The sequence below is a fragment of the Salvia miltiorrhiza genome, chromosome 4, assembly GCF_028751815.1.
Source record: "Salvia miltiorrhiza cultivar Shanhuang (shh) chromosome 4, IMPLAD_Smil_shh, whole genome shotgun sequence".
Taxonomy (NCBI): Eukaryota; Viridiplantae; Streptophyta; class Magnoliopsida; order Lamiales; family Lamiaceae; genus Salvia; species Salvia miltiorrhiza.
The window spans coordinates 33449864-33473578 of NC_080390.1; the positions used below are offsets into that span (position 1 = coordinate 33449864).

Genomic DNA, 23715 nt, shown 5'->3' on the forward strand with positions numbered 1-23715 from the left:
GCCCTGGCCTCCCTCTTCCACTCTCGCCGATCTCTCGACCCCAGCAGCAGCCTCTCGAACTTCACACACACACACACCATCACACACAAAAGCATCTTATGAAAGAAAAATACTTTGATAGCTCAAGTGCTGAAAATTTCTTTTGTGTATATGTATGTAAAGATTATACTTGAAGTAAAATTTTGTCATATGGTCAGTACATAAAAGTTCATGTGTCTCTGGTATGAGGGATGACTCTTAGTGTATATATGATGCTGGATTATCGATTACCTCCGTGAAAGCAGACTGGTTTTCTCCAATTTACGGATGAGAGAGGATTTCAGATGAAGCTATTGCCTGTTGATTAGAGTTGTTATGTGTGGGTTGTGTCTGCTTGGATTATCATAGATGAAATCAATGCAGGCTTTCTGTAAAAATACAGAAGCAGAAACCTTCCGTGAAAGAAGAAAAATGATGAGCTTGTTGTTGAAAAGCTAATTGAAGAAGGGAAAAGCTCCACGGTGAGAGGTTTGTGTGAAAGATTTGGCTGATTTGCTAAGTGGAATTTTGACAGCATAAAAACAAAAGAAAGTGGAAACAAAAGAGAGTGGACAACTAAAGCAAAAGAATTTGATAAGATATAAGATGATTTGATAAGATATAAGAGGATTTAATTGTGACATGTATGAAAAAAATAATCATGATATAGGGTGGCTATTAGGAACATAAAATACCGGGACTGTAATAATACTTCAGGGTTCACTAAATAAATAGCTCGTGAAAATACTTGAATGCTAAATTAAATAAATATGCAATGCATATAAATTCAATAACTAAATTTACAAATGTTTTTGCAAATCATTTTTGTTGGAATTAAAAATAAATTCTTTTTCTCAATCCGGCGTGAATCATCTTAAATCTAAGTTCGAAAATAAATTCTAAATTTAGCTCGGGGAAACGGGGTATTACATCCCTCCCTCCTTAAAAAAAAATTTCGTCCTCGAAATTACATACCTTGATAATCTAGCTGGGTATACTAGTCTTTCATTTCATTCATCTCTTTTGTGACATTTTCCATCCTGTGATGATTCCACTTCATGATGAGAACAAAATTATTGTCTCATAAAACTTGAACCTTGCGATCAAGTATCTGGACTGGTTTTTCTTCATAACTTAAGTCCTGACTAGGACTACTTTATCTGGCTTAATCAAATGCTTTGGATTAAACACATACTTTCTTAACTGAGAGACATGAAACACATTGTGCACGTCTCCAATACTGGGTGGCAATGCCAACCTATAGGCTACAGGGCCTATCTTATCTAGGATCTCAAAAAGTCCTATATAACGGGGTCGTAACTTGCCCCTTTTTTTCTGAAACGTATAACTCCCTTTGAGGGAGAAACTTTGAGGAAAACTCGATCTCCAACATTGAATTCTAACTCCGATCGGCGTTTATCGGCGTAAGACTTTTGCCTATCTTGAGCTTCTTTGATTCTTTGCTTGATGTGGTCGACCTTCTCAACCATCTGTTGGACCAGTTCAGGACCTAACAGCTTTCTTTCACCCACTTCATCTTAGTAAAGTGATGAACTATATTTTCAGCCATACAAGGCCTCATCTGGATTATTCCAAATGTTGCTTGATAACTATTGTTATAAGCAAATTCTACGAGAGGTAACAAATCCTCCTAACTTCTACCTTTGTCTGCGACAATCGTTCGCAACAAAAATTTTAGAATCTGAATCGTTCTTTCTGACTGTCCGTTAGTCTGAGGATGGTACGTTGTGCTGAAATTCAGGTGAGTGCCCATTGCTTCTTGTAAACTTTTCCAGAAACGTGAGGTGAATCTAGTGTCACGATCTGACGTGATAGATACAGGTACACCGTGGAGGCGTACTATCTCTTTGACATATAACTTTGCAAGTTTCTCCAATCCAAATGTCATTTGAATTGGCAGAAAGTGCGCTGACTTTGATAATCGGTCCACTATGACGCTATATCTCTTTTTATTACTTTCCACCAGAAAATTTTCTTTAAATCCTGGTGCATCTTTGTTCTGCCTGGATGTGCAGTGTAAGGAGTATCATGAGCCTCGCTCATAATCTCGTTCTTTAATTCTTCTTTGTGTGGCACACACAATCTTTCACCAACCATAAGTGCGTTATCCTTTGCTTCAGTGAATCCTTTCGTTTCATTCGTTCTTGCAGCGAGACGCATCTTCTCCAAGAACCAATCTTCTCTTTGTGCTTGCACAATTCTTTCTCTTAAATCAGGTTTAGCTGTCAGCGCAGCTACACAACCCGATACTGAATCTGGGGAATAAATACTCTCTAAACTGAGTGAGGCGAAGTCACGAATCAGTTCCTTCTGCTGGGTGATGAAATACCCTAGCTTAGCCTTCGTCTTTCGACTTCGAGCATCAGCTACTACGTTCACTTTTTCTGGATGGTAACTAACGGTGTTATCATAATCCTTTACTAATTCGAGCCATCTTCAAATCCTTTTGCTCGAATGAGTACTTTAAACTCTTATGATCTGTAAAGATCTCACACTTAACTCCATAGAGGTAGTGTCTCCAAATCTTCAGCGCGTGCACAACGGCTGCTAGTTCTAAATCATGAGTTTGGTAGTTCAACTCATGGGGCTTCAATTGACGAGACGTGTATGCTATCACTTTCTGATTTTGCATCAACACGCAACCCAATCCTAGTTTCGAGGCTTCAGTGTACACCTCAAATTCTTCATTCTCCCCTGGTATTGCTAACACTGGTGCAGTAGTCAACCTAGTCTTGAGCTACTTAAAACTTTGTTTACAAGCTTCGGACCAAACATACTTAGTCCCTTTTCTTAAAAGTCGAGTCATTGGCCTAGCCAATTTCGAGAATCTTTCGATGAACCTTTTGTTGTAATCTGCTAGATCGAGAAAACTTCTGATCTTATTGACATTTGATGGTGCCTTCCATTCCTTGACTGCTTCGACCTTGGCGGGGTCTACTTTGATTCCTTCAGTCGACACTATGTGACCGAGAAACATAACTTCCTTTAACCAAAAATTCACACTTGTTGAATTTGGTAAACCATTTCTTATTGCGCAGGGTTTTAAGTACGATGCATAAGTGCTCTTCATGTTGTTCTTCGGTCTTAGAGTATACGAGGATGTCGTCGATAAACACTAAGACAAAACTATCGAGATACTGATGGAAAACTCTATTCATTAGGTCCATGAAAACTGCTGGGGCATTCGTCACATCGAAGGGCATCACTGTAAACTCGTAAAGTCCATAACGCGTTCGAAACGCTGTCTTTGGGATATCTTCTCTTTTCATCCTGAGTTGGTGGTAACCAGATCTTAGGTCAATTTTGGAAAACACACCGGCTCCTCTCAACTGATTTAACAGGTCGTCTATCCTTGGAAGAGGATATCTATTCTTATGAGCTTGCTTCAACTTCTTATAATCAATACACATCCTTAGTGTATCATCTTTTCTTTGACATCTTGAATTAGTGCTCCCCATAGTGACATACTATGTTGCATGAAATTAGGTCTGGTGAAAATTTGGTAATTCATTTGGGAAAAAATATCTTTGTACTCTCAAATCTGTTGAACTTTCTTAATTGTTTCCTTCGTCCTAAATCACCTTCTCAGATTGACTAGAGAATTCTAACATCAAACTTTTCTCATCGTCTTCGTAACTTTCACTTCGAGGATTAATGGCACTCCTTCTACCATGTAAACTCATTTTCTAATTTCCAAATGGTTATTTAATGGGGGTTTCTAAGTTTCCATTGTGGTGGCGTTCCAACTTTATTCTTGCTGTAGCTTCTGGCACTTTAGCCAAAGCATTCACTCTCTTAGCTTGAGCCTACTAGCCTTGGGGTTGGGTTATACCTTAAGTGTAGTTATAGTGTTTTCCTTCTATTTAAGGGTTTCCTCTATTTCTTTCATTCCATTTCCTTTTTCTTTACCTCCATCTTGAGGTGGTGTACATATCTTGTTTGTGCGTGAACTTTTTACTTCTCCATTTGTTGTAGTGACTTGGTGGTGAAGGTCTCGTTCATTGCTTGTTCCTTCGTAATGTCTCCCTGGTTCAGTAGAGGAATTAAATATCTCATGACGCGATTCATTCACGAACTCCTTTACGCATTTCTTATTATTGTCCGCCATGTGGACCACATATTAACAGCTGGTTGAAAACTAATGATAAACTGAGTAATTCTAATTGCTACTATACTTATCGTAATAAAGGATATTCTATTGTGACAACTATATAGTGCGAGTCTATATATTGTGATGATGCTCTACCTCAAGATCAAAAATCTTAATTGACAATCACCAAGATCTTAGTCATGTGGGCTGGCCAGACCCAACAAAACGAATCACTCAGTCAAATGGGAGCTTCGCCCCTAATCATGTCAACGTCTTATTCATGTAAGGCTTTAGTCAAACTTCTAACTTAAAACACTTACTAACAAGTACTTCATCATAAGTTACTGATACCATGAAAGTCCATTCTATGTCGTTCTAGCAAAGCTATCGCGACTAACATCATAATCATAAGCAACATAAGTTCTTATGTGAAAAACTTAATCTCACCGCTATTGAAATAGCTCAAGTGAATCCTTAGTCTTAAGGCAGTGCCTCTATGTTGTAACATCTCTATGTTAAACATTTCTATCTTACCAGTCTTTACTTAAATCGATCAAGCGGTGCTATCACGATTAACATTCTCAAAACATTCTTGGGTGGTACTCAAACAGTTTGTAAGAGGATCCACCATTCTAATCGTATAGGCAGCTAGCCTAAAACGACAACATAAAGCTTTCTCATTCATTCATTCATACTTACATACATACTTCTGTTTCTTTTGAAACCTTAACATATATGGACATTTAAAGTCCCTTTCATGAAAACTTTGCTTGTGCCGGAAAGATTCAAGGAATCTAACTCGACCATACATACATTGATTCGTTAAGGGCTCGGGTAGTCCCAAACACGAAATAACATTCATTGAGTCGTTATGGGTTCGGGTAGTCCCAAACACGACACTTATCGTTAAGGGTTCGGGTAGTCCCTAACACGATACTTAACTGGTTATATGGGTCGGAGACCCAAAATAACAATATGAAAGCGATTAGCAATTCATAACTTATAGCATATGGAAAGCGGTAAGCAATTCACATAGCATTATTAATTGAAAGCGCACACTTTTTCTTGGAAAGATTCATAACATCTGAAATACATATATGTATATTTTGAAACTATTATCGTACCTTGGTTGCGGCAGTGTGACGGTGAGCTGAGGGCTACTGACATTCTTAGAAGTCTAGAGATACTGTTCTAGACTCGACATTGAAAAGCTTATGGTTATCAGAAACATGAAAGAAAACTCATGCTCTGATACCATTCTGTCACACCCCAATTCTTGAATGAATAAATATAATCGAGGTGCAACTAATTCATAGAAATAAACAAGGAACAACCTTGTAAAAACCCGAAATAGGATAGAAAGTCGGGCTATGCCCCTTTGGATCACAAGTTTTGTTTCATACTTCTGACAACCGACATTCATTGGCATAAATTTAGTAGTGAAGAGTCTAAGCTTGGTCAAATATATCATTTGAAATTTAACATGAAGATCTTAAGTTGGGAAAACAAAAGACTGATATGAGTAATTGCTACAACGGAAGTCTAACATAGGAATTTAACTCTAGCCTCAGCTCCGTCCCGTCAGCACCGGCCAGCCAACCTGAAAACATTTGAAAGTATTTTTGGGCTAAGTACTAATGTACTTAGTGGGCATGCATTTTCTGAAACATTTCATATTTTAATAAAGACAGTTTATCCAATCATACTTGACATAACTTAGAAGGTTTTAAATTGAAATAACTTCTAAGCATGTTAAAACATTTTCTTTCATTTGTGCGCACATGTCACACTCCCTTTCTGTTACTCGTTGTGATCCCGGACCTTTTAGCCACCGACGGATCTCTGTCTCCCGCTTACTTGAACTGAGGGCGTAACCCAGACAAGTTTACTTTGACCTCGGGACGCTACCCAGGCAGGCCTGATATTTCTCATGCTCCGGAAACATCCAGCCGAGCACTCTTATAACGCCTCTGGTTAGAGCCCGATGGAGATCAACCCACCGAGTCAACTAACAAGTGTACACAATTCTCAAACAACGTATTAGGTCATAAGAGAACCTCAATTGATTAACTGCGCGAGCCTTAAACAGAGCAGAGTGCACATAAACATTTTATTGGATAAACAGTTTTCATTACATTAAATAAACAATTTGCATTTCATTGAAACATTTAGAGCTTAATAACTCAATCATACTTTGTACATTTGGAAAGTAAGCCCACCTGGATAGGCAAAGCCTGAAGATCATACACATAAAAACCTGTATTGGGAAAGCAGCGCTAATCCCCCTGGTCACAAAGCCTACAAGAAATTCTATTCTTAATAGGTCTCGTGAAGCTAATCTTAAGTCATGGTGTAGTGCTTATTATTCTATGATTCACTTAGCCGGGTTTTCAAAATTTAATGAATAAATAATTGAAAACATTTCTTTTGAGTTAAGAACACCAACAATATTCTTACTCGTCTATTTTTAATAATTGGAATTATAAATAAAACCAATTAAATCATAAATATTTTTATTGCAAAATATAATGCAAATCATGTCATGCTTAGCATATAATAAGTAATTACTTAAAATATGCACATAATAATAATATAATATTATTATGAAAATTATCCTTTAAATAAATTAATCAAACTAATAATAGTTTAATTAATTAAAAATAAGAAAGCCCAATTTAATTAATAGGAGGCAGCCCACAATTTTAAATAATTGAAGGTCCAACATTCATTTTAATAAACTGAGCCCAATTGAAAATTAATGGCCCAATTGATTTAATAAGTAAAGGCCCAAACTGAAACAAAAATAAATAAAAACTCGGCCCAACACTCAATTAAAATCGGCCCAAGTCAAGCCCACTGAAAATTAAATTAAGAACCCAGCCCATAAAAAAAAATCGGCCCATCACTCCATCTAAGCCCTAGCCCAAGTCAAACCCAACCCCAAAGCCCAACCCTACACTCCACCCCCTTTTCTCCCCCCCCCCCTCAGCCGCTCACACACACACGTAACAATCACAGCAGCACCCTTCTCTCCCTCTCTCGGCTCCCTCTTCCCTCATCTCTCGCTCCCTTCTCTCTCAGCCATCAGTCCCGCCACCGCGCATCCTTCCGGCGAGGCAGCCGTCGACCGGCAGCCGCATCAACCGAAAAGACCAGCCGCCTCCCTCGGCCCCTCTCTCTTCGGCTGGTAACAGCCGCCCACCGTGGAGCTCGCCGGAGGAGCAGCAGCGACGAGCTGCCGCCACCAGCTCTCTCTCTCTGACAGTGGTCGAGCGACAGCAGCCAAGGCCGCCGAGCTCTACCTCCCTCCGCTGAACTTTGGCCGACGACAGCAGCTTCATGCCGCCACCATCGCCGCCCTCTTATCTCCCTCGGAATTCTCTCTATGACTCCCGCCGACGAGCAGCAGCCGGAGCCGCCCGCCGGAGCCCTAACCTCCACCCAGACCAGCTCCGACCAGCCACATGAACTCTCCCTCGTCCGTGGCCGGACGACAACAACAGCAAGGCTGCCGCGCCCTGGCCTCCCTCTTCCACTCTCGCCGATCTCTCGACCCCAGCAGCAGCCTCTCGAACTTCACACACACACACACCATCACACACAAAAGCATCTTATGAAAGAAAAATACTTTGATAGCTCAAGTGCTGAAAATTTCTTTTGTGTATATGTATGTAAAGATTATACTTGAAGTAAAATTTTGTCATATGGTCAGTACATAAAAGTTCATGTGTCTCTGGTATGAGGGATGACTCTTAGTGTATATATGATGCTGGATTATCGATTACCTCCGTGAAAGCAGACTGGTTTTCTCCAATTTACGGATGAGAGAGGATTTCAGATGAAGCTATTGCCTGTTGATTAGAGTTGTTATGTGTGGGTTGTGTCTGCTTGGATTATCATAGATGAAATCAATGCAGGCTTTCTGTAAAAATACAGAAGCAGAAACCTTCCGTGAAAGAAGAAAAATGATGAGCTTGTTGTTGAAAAGCTAATTGAAGAAGGGAAAAGCTCCACGGTGAGAGGTTTGTGTGAAAGATTTGGCTGATTTGCTAAGTGGAATTTTGACAGCATAAAAACAAAAGAAAGTGGAAACAAAAGAGAGTGGACAACTAAAGCAAAAGAATTTGATAAGATATAAGATGATTTGATAAGATATAAGAGGATTTAATTGTGACATGTATGAAAAAAATAATCATGATATAGGGTGGCTATTAGGAACATAAAATACCGGGACTGTAATAATACTTCAGGGTTCACTAAATAAATAGCTCGTGAAAATACTTGAATGCTAAATTAAATAAATATGCAATGCATATAAATTCAATAACTAAATTTACAAATGTTTTTGCAAATCATTTTTGTTGGAATTAAAAATAAATTCTTTTTCTCAATCCGGCGTGAATCATCTTAAATCTAAGTTCGAAAATAAATTCTAAATTTAGCTCGGGGAAACGGGGTATTACATCCCTCCCTCCTTAAAAAAAAATTTCGTCCTCGAAATTACATACCTTGATAATCTAGCTGGGTATACTAGTCTTTCATTTCATTCATCTCTTTTGTGACATTTTCCATCCTGTGATGATTCCACTTCATGATGAGAACAAAATTATTGTCTCATAAAACTTGAACCTTGCGATCAAGTATCTGGACTGGTTTTTCTTCATAACTTAAGTCCTGACTAGGACTACTTTATCTGGCTTAATCAAATGCTTTGGATTAAACACATACTTTCTTAACTGAGAGACATGAAACACATTGTGCACGTCTCCAATACTGGGTGGCAATGCCAACCTATAGGCTACAGGGCCTATCTTATCTAGGATCTCAAAAAGTCCTATATAACGGGGTCGTAACTTGCCCCTTTTTTTCTGAAACGTATAACTCCCTTTGAGGGAGAAACTTTGAGGAAAACTCGATCTCCAACATTGAATTCTAACTCCGATCGGCGTTTATCGGCGTAAGACTTTTGCCTATCTTGAGCTTCTTTGATTCTTTGCTTGATGTGGTCGACCTTCTCAACCATCTGTTGGACCAGTTCAGGACCTAACAGCTTTCTTTCACCCACTTCATCTTAGTAAAGTGATGAACTATATTTTCAGCCATACAAGGCCTCATCTGGATTATTCCAAATGTTGCTTGATAACTATTGTTATAAGCAAATTCTACGAGAGGTAACAAATCCTCCTAACTTCTACCTTTGTCTGCGACAATCGTTCGCAACAAAAATTTTAGAATCTGAATCGTTCTTTCTGACTGTCCGTTAGTCTGAGGATGGTACGTTGTGCTGAAATTCAGCTGAGTGCCCATTGCTTCTTGTAAACTTTTCCAGAAACGTGAGGTGAATCTAGTGTCACGATCTGACGTGATAGATACAGGTACACCGTGGAGGCGTACTATCTCTTTGACATATAACTTTGCAAGTTTCTCCAATCCAAATGTCATTTGAATTGGCAGAAAGTGCGCTGATGTCACAGCCCGCCTTAACTAAGGATAGTTAAGCCGAGTGATCTACGACTAGGGATGGGATTAAAGAATAAGGGGAAGAAAGGGGCATCATTTGGAACCGTAAATCTTACTCAACCTAAGAAAACTCGTCGTATTTACTCATTAATACTCTTTTAAACAGTCTATGAAAGACAGCATAAAACTTAATTAATATCATTAATTAAGTTATACATCATATGAAACCATTCTCTTAAGACTCAAAGTATGACATAACATACTATAACATCAACAACATCTTGCAGCGGAATGTAGCTAGACATATGTATGAAGACATATTCTAGACAGGTTAACTATTTATTAACAACCCTGGAGACTCTGCTCATTGCAGCACTATCATCACATCAGCTCAACCTGCACATTTAGAAAACATATGCAGGGCTGAGTACAAAAGCACTCAGTGGGCACGTATGCCTAGGTATAAAAATACATGCTTCAAAACTGTAAATTGTCATGCCATCATAAACAGTACAGCAAGGGAGTTTTTCGCTAAAAAGGCCCAAGCTTACTAAATTCATTTGTGATTCTTAAAGTTCGTCTGCAGACTAAGTTCTCTTGTAATCTATCATATCTGGAACTTTGTGCCGGAGAGGTGGCCACCTCTCACGGACACTTGACCGGCCAACCCGCTAGATGACTCACGGTCACTGGTGTACACTAGCCCTGGCAGGATAGCTATCAACTGCTCAGGACCCGAATTCGATTTCATAATAACTGGCAAAGCCACATCAGATAGATATCATACCAAACATTGAAACATTTATGGCAAGACAACAGTTGAAATAATTTTCAGTTCAAAGATTTTGCAATGAAATTACTGTTCAAACATAACATTAAACTCATTTGATATATATGAAAGTAACCCACCTGATTAGGCAAAGCCTGAAGATCATAATCACATAACCTGTCTTGGGAAAGCAGCGCTAATCCCCCTGGTCACAAAGCCTACAAGAAATTCTATTCTTAATAGGTCTCGTGAAGCTAATCTTAAGTCATGGTGTAGTGCTTAACATTCTATGATTCACTTAGCCGGGTTTTCAAAATTTAATGAATAAATAATTGAAAACATTTCTCTTGAGTTAAGAACACCAACAATATTCTTACTCATCTTTCTTTAATAATTGGAATTATAATAATAAAACCAATTAAATCATAAATATTTTTATTGCAAAATATAATGCAATTTCATGTCATGCTCAGCATATAATAAGTAATTATTTAAAATATGCACATAATAATAATTTAATATTATTATGAAAACTAGTCTTTGAAAATAATTAATTAAACTAATTAATAGTTCAATTAATAAAATAGGGCAGCCCAATTAATTTAATTAATCAAGGCAGCCCAAAGTTTAAAAAAATTAAAACTGACCCATATGGTATTTAAATAAGGCCCATCTGTTTTAATAAAATAAAGGCCCAACTGAAAATTAACAAAGAAAATCGGCCCACAACCAAGCCCAACACCCAAACCCAACTCTCAAGCCCAACAACCCAAACCTAGCCTAACCCAAACCTCCCTCCCTTCTTCTCCCCCATCAGCCGCACACACACTTACACACACGACACAACTGCAAATCTCACTCTCTCTCTCTCCCAAGGCTCCGCCCGGCTCCCTCTCTTCTCCGGCGAAGCAGCGAACCAACCGCCTTTTCCTTGAAACACCGGCGACGGGCGCTGCCATCAGTCACCATCTTCTCTCACTCGAGGTCACCGGTCGAAGTGGCAGCAAGAAGCAACCACCACCGCCTCATCTCTGTTTTCCGACGACTCAGGGCAGCGACGACGAGGCCGCCGCCGATTCTCCCTCAGCTCTCTCTCAAACCTCGGTCACCACCGCCCACCTTCAGTCGGATATCTCTCTCTCGACTGCTCTTCCGCCAACTAGCAGCAGCGAAAGCCGCTCTTTCTTCTCCGACTCCGGCGAGTAGCAGCGATAAGCTGCTGCTCCACCGTCCGCTCAGACCCTTTCACTGTACACTCCTCTCCTCCTCGGCGACGACGAAAACGCCGCCGCCTCCCTCGGCCCCTCTTTCTCTTGGCCCATTTCCGGCGACTGCAGCAGCAAGCTACCGCCGCCTCTCCCTCAAAACTCCGGCCGACAGCAGCAGGAGGACCACCGCCGCCGACCGCATCCCTCCTCTCGACTCATACAGCCAACAACCACATCAAGGTTCGAAATCAAAGCAAGACAAAGCTCCAAGACTCTATTTTTCTTCTTCTTTTTATTCATTTTCGATTTTCATCATTGTAAAACATTTGATATGTTTGCTTAAACACATATATGAGTATATATATATATATATATATAAATGAATGTATGCATATGTGTTTATCTGTGAATGAACGAAAGGAAACATTTACATCTCCTTGTCTTTATTGTTATGCAAACTCAGTTATAGATGGACATATGAACAAACATAAAGCTGTATATGTGTGTTTTTACTGCTATGAATTGAAGAAAAACCTTGATAGGAAAGGCTGAGCTTTTTCTTGATGTTATGCCCGAGTGTTCTACTAGTTTGAGGAAGGGCTTTGAGTTGGTGTATCTTTTAGATGGCAGCATCGATTGAGCATTGAGGAAGTTGTCAAGATGTGTTATTGTGTATGTGTTTGTTGTATTGTGAGGAGATGAATATAGGTGGGCAAAACTTGGATGGGATGGAAACATGGAGTTGGTAGGTGTTCACTATAATTGTACTAACAGTATGGTTGTGTAGGAGTAGGTGGCTGTGGGAGTAGGTGGGAGTAGGTGGGTGTGGGAGTAGGTGGGAGTAATAAAATAAAATAAAAAAAAAACTTTCGGGTTGTACTATGAAAACTGTAATAATCGATCAGTGTTTGCTTAAATAAATAGCTCGTGTAGATGCTAAATGTTTAATATACAATTTAAATAAATATGAAATGCATAAGAATTTAAATGACTAACATTTACAAAAAGGATTTTGCAAATCATTTGTTGGAATTAAAATAAATTCTTTTTCTCAATCCGGCGTGAATCTTCTTAAATCTAAGTTCAAAAATACTCTAAATGTAGCTACGAGGAAAAGGGGTGTTACATTCCTCCGTCCTTATAAAAATTCCGTCCTCGGAATTGCATATTTGGTATTCTAGTTTGGGATACTAGACTTTCATTATCAGTGTGGCTACATAGCTTGATTGTTATCGCATCTTTCTAATCGTGAGAACACCATGTCTATAGTCTCGAGAACTAGTGACAAACGAACTCATTCTAATCATATTATGCTTATCGTGATAGAAGAAAAATCTTATTGTGGCAACTACATATTGAGAGTCTATACATTGGGATGACACTCTACTCGAGGTCAAAAATCTTAATTGACAAACACTAAGATCTTAGTCATGTGGGCTGTGTGTGCAGCGTGAGTTAAGTGAGATAGAGGGATAGTGGGCGGTTGGGTGGGGTAGTCATGGGTAGGGTAGGTTAGATCTTTTAGGATATTATCCCACTTAGTCGTTAAATATCCCGTTTTGTCTCGTTTTTAACGACTAACTACCCATACTCTTTGTTACTCGCCCTCTCAACCTCTACTCACTTTCATTGCACTCGTAATTCTATATAAATATAGAAAACGCAAGCTCGTTCTCGAAATTCTGATAAACGAGCTCGGTTCGTTTATCGAGAAAATTCGGTTCACTATTCACTCGTCGTCCAAAAATAAAAACTTTCATTATTGAACTCGTATCGAAAAACTAAGAATATTTCTCGACGACGTGCACGTAAAATTTTGAAAGTCAACAAAAAGACGAAATAGCAGTATTTTACTATTCATCGTCAAAAAGTCAAAATTTTCAAAAACGTCTTAACGGACTCAGATCTCACTTCCGAGTTCACCGTTCTCATTCAAATAATTATCTCGAATTATTCGAATACTCAAACTCAATTTCGGATATAAAATCTCACATCATCCAAACATCATCAAAAGAACATCTCAACATCTTTTTTTTTTTTTTTAAAGAAAAAAAAAACTTCATAACTCATCATCTATGTACAAAGTAATCAAACAAGGGATCTATACCCTAATTACTCAAACTTAAGCAATTAAACACGTCATTAAAAGCCCGGGTATTACATACCTTCCCCCTTAAAATAAATTTCGTCCCGAAATTTGTACCTCCTGCAAATGTTTCGGGTACTTCTCTCACACCTTATCCTTAAGCTCTCTTTCCATTTTTTTCTAACTATCATATCTCCATTGGACCTTATCCAATGCAATCGACTTATTACTCAATTGCCGAATTTTATGATTTAGCATCATCTGAGGTCTCTCTTCATAACTCAAGTCTGGTTCTAAGATCACTTCTTCTTAGTAAACCACATAGTTTGGGTCGAAAAAAAAAATATATATATATCCTCTCAATTGTGACACGTGAAACACGTTATGCACATTTCCAAAGTTAGGTGGCAAAGCCAACCTATACGCTATTAGACCTATCTTTTGCAATATCTCGTAAGGACTTATAACTCTGGGTCTAAGCTGTCCTTTAACTCCAAATCTATTCATCCCCTTTGAGGGTGAAACCTTCAAGAAAACTTTGTCTCCTATCTCGAAACTTTGTCTCACGTCTTATAGGCAAACTCAATTAGTGGCAACACATTCTCCCGATTTACTCCTCTATCAAGGATAATAGTTCTTATCATATCTTCTATCGTCTGCTATGCTAAAATTCATCCTTGTACCCAACTCTTTCTGTAACTCATCCAAAACGTGATGTAATTTTTTTTTTTTTTTTGAGGTGATCTACACTGGTACTCAATGCAATCTTATAATGTCACAAACATACAATTGTGCTAACTTATCTGGTCCATACGCGATTAGGATCGGTATGAAATGTGCAGATTTTGTTAGTCGATCTACAATCACCCAAATTGCTGTATTTCCTCTTTGACTTTTCGGTAAAGCTATCACAAAATCCATCGCTATGTGATCCCATTTCCACTCGGGAATCTCCAACGGTTTTAACTTCCCATAGGGTCGTTGGTGTAATGCTTTCACTTGCTGACAAGCTAAGCATCGCTCTACAAACGAAGCTATGTCTCATTTCATTCCGTCCCACAAAAATCTATTTTTCACAACCTGATACATCTTTGTACCTCCTGGGTGGGTGGTGTAAGGCGTGTCATGAGTCCCACTCATGATCGTATTCTTAAGTTCATCATCGCGGGGAATGCATATTCTTCCCTCAAATAAGATAGCATTGTCTGATGCTTTTTGGTAACTCTTGAGATCTCATGCTCTTATCCTTTCTCGTAACTTGTTCATTGTCTCATCTTTCCTTGTGCTTCAATCACCATTTTCCTCAAACTAGGCATCGTCGCAACAATACTCGCTATCGTCCCTGGTGGTTTTATCATCTCTATCCTCATCTTGTCAAAGTCCTTTATATGCTCATCCTCTCTCGTAAGAAGACATCCTAACTTTGACGAGACCTTTTTGGCTCAATGCATCGGCTACTACATTGGTCTTGCCAGGGTGATAGTTAATGTTGCAGTTAACATTCTTTACTAATTCGAGCCATCTCCTTTGCCTCATGTTAATATCCTTATGCTTGAAAAAGTATTTCAAAGTTTTGTGGTCCGTGAAAATCTCACATCTAACTCCGTAGAGATGATGTCTCCAAATTTTCAGGGCATGCACAACGGCTGCAAGCTCTAAATCATGCGTTGAATAATTTATCTCGTGGGGTCTAAGTTGTCGTGATGCATAGACTATAACTCTTCCTTCTTGCATCAAAACACATCCTAGCCCATTCTCTAACGCATCTGTGTAGATGGTATACTCTTTATCTATTTCCGAGACTAGCGGCACTGGTGCTGTAGTCAATTTCCTTTAAGCTCTTAAAACTCTCTTCACACTCCTTTTTCCAATTGTTCTTAGCTTCTTTTCTCGGTCTTGCTATCATGGAAAATCCTTCAATAAACCTCTGATAGTATCCTGCTAAGCCTAAAAAGTTGTGAATCTCGTTAGGCGTAGTTGGTGATCTCCACTCATGTACAGCTTGTACCTTGGCGGGGTCAACTTTAATTCCTTCGGATGATACAATATGTCCTAGAAAAGTTACTTCGTTCAACCAAAACTCGCACTTGGTGAATTTGGCAAAAAGCTTCTCAACTCTTAGCGTTTCCAACATCGTTCTCAAATGTTTTGGCGCTCCTGCTCATTCTTCGAATAGATGAGAATATCATCTATGAAAACTAGGACAAATTTATCCAGTTATTGATGAAAACTCGATTCATGTGATCCATGAAAACTACTGGTGCCTTTGTCAAACCGAATGGCATAACTATGAACTCATAGTGCTCATACCTCATTTGAAAAGCTGTCTTAGATATATCATTTTGTCAAAGTTTCAACTAGTGGTAATCTGATCTCAAGCCAACTTTCAAGAAAAAGCTCGCTCCTCGTAATTGATCAAACAAGTCATCTATCCTCGGTAAAGGATATTTGTTCTTGAGTGTCAATTTATTCAGCTCTCGATAATCTATGCACATTCTCAACATACCATCCTTTTTTTTTACAAAAAGGACTGGTGCTCCCCAAGGGAATACACTAGGGCTAATAAAACCTAACTCAAGAAATTCTGGTAGCTGAATCTTCAGCTCTTATAGCTCCTTAGGCGCCATTTTATAGGGTGCCTTCGACACTAGTGCTGATCCAGGTTCTAGGTCGATAGTGAACTCCAACTGTCTTGTTGTTGGCAATCCTGGTAAGACATCGGGAAGTACATCTCTATATTCCTTTACCACTGCTACATCCTCCAAGTTTTTTTTTTTTTTTACTTGATTCTCCTTCATCATTCAAGTAAACTAGGTAAGCTTGTGCTCCTTTCTTCTTTACCAATTTCGACGCCTGAAGTGCCGAAATGATTGGAACTCTCTTCTTTCTATCAATGCCGTGAAAACATGTCTGTTCCTTCCCAGGTGGTTGGAAAGTTATCTGTCTCTTCTTACAATCAATCGGGGCAAAGTTCTCTGCTAACCAGTCCATCCTTAGAATAATGTCTACGTTCCACATAGGCATTAAGTGCAAGGTTCTTGTTTTCATCTTTAGTGATCCTAACTGAAGCTCTAAGTTAGAAATCATGTGAGAAACTGTAGTAGCTCTTCCTACAGGAGTGATTACTCTCAACTCGGGACTAGCTTGTTTTGGTTCGAGTTTGAAGGTAACATGCTTCAAACACTTAAAGAATGCGAGGCTCCTGTATTAAACAGGATTCTAACTGGTGCATCCAATAACTTGCCCATACTACCTTAAAGTCCTGCCTAAAACCAGCACTTAAAACTCAGACATCTCTTCATCAGTATCCATCTTCTGATGAGCGAACGTGATAACTCACATAATTCTCAACTATACTCTACAACCGATTTCTTTCCTTGCATCAAACTTCGATAATCAGCCTCTCGCTGCTTACTGTACTCCTCGGTATATACTTCTCAAGAGTAGCCTTGAATTGTTCTCAGGTATAGTTTACCAGTTGCTCGGGTGTTAGAGTCTTCTGACGTGTCTCTCACTAGTTTTATACATCAAAAGAATCTACTAGGATAACTCAAAAGTTGTAAGGGTTCAACCCTAGAATGACATCAAAACAAATTGTTCAAGAGACTCAAATGAATGACCAGAGGGTAGAATAAAGTAACTACCAGGTCGAACAAAATGACCTACAGTAAGAACCCATCTGGCTTTTCAACCGAAAGTTGAAACACATGGGTTTATAAACCCAAAACACGTCTACTGAGATTTAGATCATGCGGACTGGCCAGGTCCAACATAATCACTCCCCAGTCACACGGGATATACTATCCCGAACTTGGAAATTCTGTGTCTTCTAAACCCTCAACATACTATACATAACAAAACTTAAGTTCACTCCAGCAAGCTAAAAGCTTAAACTCAGGGTCCTATATTCTAGACTCTTGTTTCGAAAGTTCAATATTTTTCGACTCTCCTCTCATGTTGCGGTGGTGGTGGCGGAGTATTATCCCGTCTATCCTTCACATCACACTCTTGATGACATCTTTGAGGCATTTTTGAAATCACAAAAGGAAAACTCAACTCGACCAACGCTCTAAGCATCCTCGAAACTCAAGTTCAATTTACTAACTCAACTTTAAGGAAACCCTCACGGTTACCTTAACATTCCTCTGTAAGGCAATAAGCACTCACTAAATGCTAACAAAAAGACCACTCTGGTCAACCTAATATATCCTTCAGTAAAATGGCTTTTTTTTTTTTTTTTTTTTTTGAGGACTTACATAAAGGGGTTATATAAACCCTACAAAAACCATAGTATCTATCGTAATGTCCCTTCTAAACCGACACCATTAATAGTACTATGTCTCGGTCGGGACCTCCTACGGTAATTGCTACCAGTTAACTCATCTAGTTGCTACTTTAGCACACTAGGAACATCCATCTATTTAACATCAGTAGGGTACTTTATTCGTATGCTTATCTATCAGCATGTCAAAAGCTCAAGTACCAGTATCTCCTAAGTAAGTTATATACATCGCAATGTAATTGAAACTAATCAAAAACGAGGGTGTACCGCTCATACTCTCAAGATCATCCTTAGCTCTAGTCTACATCGACTTCTCTTCTCATCCTCATCAACTCTAGCCCTCCTCGGCTACTTCTCATCCTCATTATCGTTTATCATTTATCATCTTTGGTAACTGATACTCAAGGATCGACTCGATATCTACTACACTCTTCTAGAGTCCCTGGTAGAAAACAGGCATCCGGTCAGTAGATCCGCATAGAAAATCTGGGCATCTGTAATAAATCTGGGCATCTGTAATCTGGTAGCACGGGGACTAGGTGCACGATGCCATCCAGTCCAGTAACAACCATAAGGCTTTCATCCTTTCATAGTCTATGAACATGTGTTTGAAAATCTGCTAGGGTATCTCTGTACCACATACTGTACGCCTCGTCCTCGTATCCGATCTTCCCTGAGTTCGATCTCACAACAGTCCACTTTCGTGCAGTGCCAACAGTCCTGGCCAACCTATAAGGAGAACTTAAAGGTGCCTCTAGGAACTAACTCTACTTGGCTCCAGCAACAGAAATAAACAAAACATAACTTAGCAAAACTCCTACTAAGTAGTACTGTTATCTTAAAACTCAAGCTCAAAACATCTAAATTCTCATCTCTTCCCATCTTTACTCAGTAGGGAATCTCTCTAAACAATGATATTAGATCTCTTAATCTAAATCATCGTGACTCAGTAAGACAACTCAACAATTCTCTCTCAAAGCCATCTCCAAAGACTATGGCTCATGATACCTCCTCAAGTACCATTAAGGTTGCGTGAGCAAAACTCGCGTCATAAAACATCTCAAACATATCGTACAATATCTCATTGCAGCATGTTAATAACTCATCATTAATCATGCTATCATACTCAAGCTCATAACTCAAACTCATAACTCATACAAACAAGTACTTAAAGCAATTGCTAATTCTCTCAAACTTTAGCTCTAAGTTCTCATTTCATCCTTCTACTTAGTAGAAAATCTCTCTTAACAATGACATTAGTTCCTTCATCTAAATCATCGTGACTTATCACAACTGTTCAAACAATTCTCATCACAAAACATCTCAAATACATCACATCATAACTCATAATTATGCATCCTCAATCATATAACATCATATGATATAAACGCTCTCATAATTCATCATGTAACGTCAACATATGCTCTTACAACATAATAACTCATTATTAATCATGTTGTCATCCTCAAACTCAAACTATGCACCTTCAAAGTGTAACATCATAACTCATCATATAACTTCAACATCATGCTCTTCAAAATTTAACGTCAAATAAACTTTGAAATTTTACATACCTCGTTGAGCCTGGTGTGATGGTGCGCTGAGCTCACGGTTGTTAATAACTATTAGTCTAGTGACTCATTCTAGACTAAACTCAAGACTTCTAATTCAGAGCTTTCCTTCGCTCTGATACCACTCTGTCACAGCCCGCCTTAACTAAGGATAGTTAAGCCGAGTGATCTACGACTAGGGATGGGATTAAAGAATAAGGGGAAGAAAGGGGCATCATTTGGAACCGTAAATCTTACTCAACCTAAGAAAACTCGTCGTATTTACTCATTAATACTCTTTTAAACAGTCTATGAAAGACAGCATAAAACTTAATTAATATCATTAATTAAGTTATACATCATATGAAACCATTCTCTTAAGACTCAAAGTATGACATAACATACTATAACATCAACAACATCTTGCAGCGGAATGTAGCTAGACATATGTATGAAGACATATTCTAGACAGGTTAACTATTTATTAACAACCCTGGAGACTCTGCTCATTGCAGCACTATCATCACATCAGCTCAACCTGCACATTTAGAAAACATATGCAGGGCTGAGTACAAAAGCACTCAGTGGGCACGTATGCCTAGGTATAAAAATACATGCTTCAAAACTGTAAATTGTCATGCCATCATAAACAGTACAGCAAGGGAGTTTTTCGCTAAAAAGGCCCAAGCTTACTAAATTCATTTGTGATTCTTAAAGTTCGTCTGCAGACTAAGTTCTCTTGTAATCTATCATATCTGGAACTTTGTGCCGGAGAGGTGGCCACCTCTCACGGACACTTGACCGGCCAACCCGCTAGATGACTCACGGTCACTGGTGTACACTAGCCCTGGCAGGATAGCTATCAACTGCTCAGGACCCGAATTCGATTTCATAATAACTGGCAAAGCCACATCAGATAGATATCATACCAAACATTGAAACATTTATGGCAAGACAACAGTTGAAATAATTTTCAGTTCAAAGATTTTGCAATGAAATTACTGTTCAAACATAACATTAAACTCATTTGATATATATGAAAGTAACCCACCTGATTAGGCAAAGCCTGAAGATCATAATCACATAACCTGTCTTGGGAAAGCAGCGCTAATCCCCCTGGTCACAAAGCCTACAAGAAATTCTATTCTTAATAGGTCTCGTGAAGCTAATCTTAAGTCATGGTGTAGTGCTTAACATTCTATGATTCACTTAGCCGGGTTTTCAAAATTTAATGAATAAATAATTGAAAACATTTCTCTTGAGTTAAGAACACCAACAATATTCTTACTCATCTTTCTTTAATAATTGGAATTATAATAATAAAACCAATTAAATCATAAATATTTTTATTGCAAAATATAATGCAATTTCATGTCATGCTCAGCATATAATAAGTAATTATTTAAAATATGCACATAATAATAATTTAATATTATTATGAAAACTAGTCTTTGAAAATAATTAATTAAACTAATTAATAGTTCAATTAATAAAATAGGGCAGCCCAATTAATTTAATTAATCAAGGCAGCCCAAAGTTTAAAAAAATTAAAACTGACCCATATGGTATTTAAATAAGGCCCATCTGTTTTAATAAAATAAAGGCCCAACTGAAAATTAACAAAGAAAATCGGCCCACAACCAAGCCCAACACCCAAACCCAACTCTCAAGCCCAACAACCCAAACCTAGCCTAACCCAAACCTCCCTCCCTTCTTCTCCCCCATCAGCCGCACACACACTTACACACACGACACAACTGCAAATCTCACTCTCTCTCTCTCCCAAGGCTCCGCCCGGCTCCCTCTCTTCTCCGGCGAAGCAGCGAACCAACCGCCTTTTCCTTGAAACACCGGCGACGGGCGCTGCCATCAGTCACCATCTTCTCTCACTCGAGGTCACCGGTCGAAGTGGCAGCAAGAAGCAACCACCACCGCCTCATCTCTGTTTTCCGGCGACTCAGGGCAGCGATGACGAGGCCGCCGCCGATTCTCCCTCAGCTCTCTCTCAAACCTCGGTCACCACCGCCCACCTTCAGTCGGATATCTCTCTCTCGACTGCTCTTCCGCCAACTAGCAGCAGCGAAAGCCGCTCTTTCTTCTCCGACTCCGGCGAGTAGCAGCGATAAGCTGCTGCTCCACCGTCCGCTCAGACCCTTTCACTGTACACTCCTCTCCTCCTCGGCGACGATGAAAACGCCGCCGCCTCCCTCGGCCCCTCTTTCTCTTGGCCCATTTTCGGCGACTGCAGCAGCAAGCTACCGCCGCCTCTCCCTCAAAACTCCGGCCGACAGCAGCAGGAGGACCACCGCCGCCGACTGCATCCCTCCTCTCGACTCATACAGCCAACAACCACATCAAGGTTCGAAATCAAAGCAAGACAAAGCTCCAAGACTCTATTTTTCTTCTTCTTTTTATTCATTTTCGATTTTCATCATTGTAAAACATTTGATATGTTTGCTTAAACACATATATGAGTATATATATATATATAAATGAATGTATGCATATGTGTTTATCTGTGAATGAACGAAAGGAAACATTTACATCTCCTTGTCTTTATTGTTATGCAAACTCAGTTATAGATGGACATATGAACAAACATAAAGCTGTATATGTGTGTTTTTACTGCTATGAATTGAAGAAAAACCTTGATAGGAAAGGCTGAGCTTTTTCTTGATGTTATGCCCGAGTGTTCTACTAGTTTGAGGAAGGGCTTTGAGTTGGTGTATCTTTTAGATGGCAGCATCGATTGAGCATTGAGGAAGTTGTCAAGATGTGTTATTGTGTATGTGTTTGTTGTATTGTGAGGAGATGAATATAGGTGGGCAAAACTTGGATGGGATGGAAACATGGAGTTGGTAGGTGTTCACTATAATTGTACTAACAGTATGGTTGTGTAGGAGTAGGTGGCTGTGGGAGTAGGTGGGAGTAGGTGGGTGTGGGAGTAGGTGGGAGTAATAAAATAAAATAAAAAAAAAACTTTCGGGTTGTACTATGAAAACTGTAATAATCGATCAGTGTTTGCTTAAATAAATAGCTCGTGTAGATGCTAAATGTTTAATATACAATTTAAATAAATATGAAATGCATAAGAATTTAAATGACTAACATTTACAAAAAGGATTTTGCAAATCATTTGTTGGAATTAAAATAAATTCTTTTTCTCAATCCGGCGTGAATCTTCTTAAATCTAAGTTCAAAAATACTCTAAATGTAGCTACGAGGAAAAGGGGTGTTACATTCCTCCGTCCTTATAAAAATTCCGTCCTCGGAATTGCATATTTGGTATTCTAGTTTGGGATACTAGACTTTCATTATCAGTGTGGCTACATAGCTTGATTGTTATCGCATCTTTCTAATCGTGAGAACACCATGTCTATAGTCTCGAGAACTAGTGACAAACGAACTCATTCTAATCATATTATGCTTATCGTGATAGAAGAAAAATCTTATTGTGGCAACTACATATTGAGAGTCTATACATTGGGATCACACTCTACTCGAGGTCAAAAATCTTAATTGACAAACACTAAGATCTTAGTCATGTGGGCTGTGTGTGCAGCGTGAGTTAAGTGAGATAGAGGGATAGTGGGCGGTTGGGTGGGGTAGTCATGGGTAGGGTAGGTTAGATCTTTTAGGATATTATCCCACTTAGTCGTTAAATATCCCGTTTTGTCTCGTTTTTAACGACTAACTACCCATACTCTTTGTTACTCGCCCTCTCAACCTCTACTCACTTTCATTGCACTCGTAATTCTATATAAATATAGAAAACGCAAGCTCGTTCTCGAAATTCTGATAAACGAGCTCGGTTCGTTTATCGAGAAAATTCAGTTCACTATTCACTCGTCGTCCAAAAATAAAAACTTTCATTATTGGACTCGTATCGAAAAACTAAGAATATTTCTCGACGACGTGCACGTAAAATTTTGAAAGTCAACAAAAAGACGAAATAGCAGTATTTTACTATTCATCGTCAAAAAGTCAAAATTTTCAAAAACGTCTTAACGGACTCAGATCTCACTTCCGAGTTCACCGTTCTCATTCAAATAATTATCTCGAATTATTCGAATACTCAAACTCAATTTCGGATATAAAATCTCACATCATCCAAACATCATCAAAAGAACATCTCAACATCTTTTTTTTTTTTTTTAAAAGAAAAAAAAAACTTCATAACTCATCATCTATGTACAAAGTAATCAAACAAGGGATCTATACCCTAATTACT

General features: G+C 38.9%; 2 long non-coding RNA genes across 2 annotated transcripts; both read right to left on the minus strand.

Annotated features, from left to right (window-relative positions):
- Window positions 1–9655: 9655 nt before the first annotated feature.
- Window positions 9656–13527, minus strand: LOC131021239 (uncharacterized). The gene is made up of 3 exons (XR_009100901.1): window positions 12101–13527; window positions 10499–10576; window positions 9656–9985 (listed from the first exon to the last, which is right to left on the minus strand). It is a non-coding gene; the product is annotated as an uncharacterized LOC131021239 (long non-coding RNA).
- Window positions 13528–17964: 4437 nt separating this feature from the next.
- On the minus strand, window positions 17965–22923 carry LOC131021240 (uncharacterized). The gene is made up of 3 exons (XR_009100902.1): window positions 22132–22923; window positions 20536–20613; window positions 17965–20022 (listed from the first exon to the last, which is right to left on the minus strand). It is a non-coding gene; the product is annotated as an uncharacterized LOC131021240 (long non-coding RNA).
- Window positions 22924–23715: the final 792 nt, after the last annotated feature.